The sequence below is a fragment of the Trachymyrmex septentrionalis genome, unplaced genomic scaffold, assembly GCF_001594115.1.
Source record: "Trachymyrmex septentrionalis isolate Tsep2-gDNA-1 unplaced genomic scaffold, Tsep1.0 scaffold118, whole genome shotgun sequence".
Lineage (NCBI taxonomy): Eukaryota > Metazoa > Arthropoda > Insecta > Hymenoptera > Formicidae > Trachymyrmex > Trachymyrmex septentrionalis.
The window spans coordinates 160,742-162,918 of record NW_017304310.1 but is presented as its reverse complement, the minus strand read 5'-3'; positions in this window follow the sequence as shown (position 1 = coordinate 162,918).

Here is a 2,177-nt window from a genome sequence, read left to right as displayed (position 1 = left end):
TTGTTCGGGATTGGTGCCACCAAAAATATGGTCGCTTATGATGCGCAAGCAAATATGCGCAGCTAAATGGAAAACTAAGTAATGTCCTTACTGTACGAGGGGGGACCCAAAAAAAACGGGAATTTCGTCATAACTTGTTTATTTCTCAATATTTTAACACCAAATTTTAATCACCTTCAAAGTATTCGCCATTGACCACAACGCACTTCTTCAAACGATTCTTCCATTGTTCAAAACAGTTTTTAAATTCACTCATCGGGATGTCCTTTAAGCCTTCCAGCAATTTTTGTTTCACCTCCTCCACAGTGGCAAAACGCTTTCCTTTCATATTCCTTTTGAATTTGGGGAACAAAAAGAAGTCACAGGGGGCTAGATCCGGTGAGTATGGGGGGTGGACAATTGGTGTCATGGCGTTTTTGGTCAAAAATTGCTTCACAAAATTTCACAGCCGCGTGTTGTTCTCGACAATCTGCCATTACGTTTTCGCCGAAATGTAAAAAGTTGTTTTACTAAAAAAAATCTCACAGGCGAACCGATACACTCACAGCGACACAACTTCGCACACTGACGCAGGTGGCGTGACACTAACGGACATGTGGTCAAACAATAGGTTCCCCCACTCTCCCTCCCCACCACAGCGTAATTCCCGGAACTTATGGGTCCCCCCTCGTATATCTTGAAAATGCCTTTTCATATCGATCAAGCTTGACGCTCATTTTTGGCATTTCAAAGTCACGTGATACAAATTGATGAATATCAAGCGTCAATTTTGATTACGTGATTTATTTTGACGCTGAAAATGAGCGTCGAGCGTCAGCATAAAAAGACACCTTTATACTGTACTGTGGTTACAGGAAAAAGTAGAGTCCCTATAAGAGAGTTGCGTCAATCTTATCAAAATTTTCATTGGCTTTGAAGTAAAAATGGTGGAACCAATTATCAATGCTATTATATCCTCACTTTGAGTATTGTGAACACGATAATTTAGACCGGTATTCATAGTCGATTCTTATTTCAAGATCGTCTTAAGTAATGTCTTAAGACGCTAATGCAGCCCTCTGATTGATTTGTGACTTCATAAGACCGTGCTTAAGATGGTCTTGAATATAAGATCTGACTGTGAATACCGGCCTTAGATTTTAAAAATTGTAAGAGTAGAATTTACATTAAAACAAGTAGAATTTATGTTAAATTACAAAATATTGACAGAAGTAGATCTGTTTTCTATAGCTGAACTAGTTTTACACTTTTAAAATTGAAATAGTGATAATACGAAACAGTAATAAAATAACACTTTTATTTAACAGTACTTTTATTTTACAATAAAATGTCTTGCCATCAAACTATATATTGGTAATTTTAAACGGCCTTTTTGACGATAATTTAATCATTTTTTGCAAAGAAGACATTAAAATTATATCGACAAGGTTAAAATGTCACTTTTGACGCTTTCCTACCACATAATATCTGTATCTTTTATATATTTTTAATTCAAAACCTTTATAATAATGTATAAGCTTACCTATTCATAATTTTGATACATCTAAAATAATTTCATCACTTGATTAATCAGCTTTTATTTTGATTCTATATTCTAGTAGAGAGGTCTAGAGCTCTTCTCTAATAGAGTCCTTGTTAGACACCATTTTGCGCGACTCTTGAAGGGCTCCACACAATAAACAGGGAACAGAGAACAGAGAAGATAATATAACATAAGAATTTCAACCTATCAGAAATCATGTATTGTGGAATACGTAGTTTCCTGATATATTGAAATTCTTATTCTCTGTTCTCTGTTTCCTGTTTCTTTTATTGTGCAGAGCCCCTTATAGGGACTCTAGGAAAAAGACTCTGATGTCCTCTCTCATTCTACCACAGACTCTGAGGGTGCCGTCCCACGTACACCGACTAAAAGGTTGCAATAGATTTTTTTCTGTGGTTTTCGAAATGCAGCCTACTCATCGAGCGGTTGGTCTTTATTTACGGATTCATAAGTAAGAACCAATCGCTCAGTAAGCAAACTGCATTCCGAAACTTATTTAAAAAAAGCGTTGCAACCTTTTAGTCGGTGAGTGTACACGAAATCGGAACTACGGAATGGATTTCTTACTTAGAAACTTTCTTACTTATTACATAGCAACGTTCACTTTTCTTAGACACATCATCGATGAAGAGAA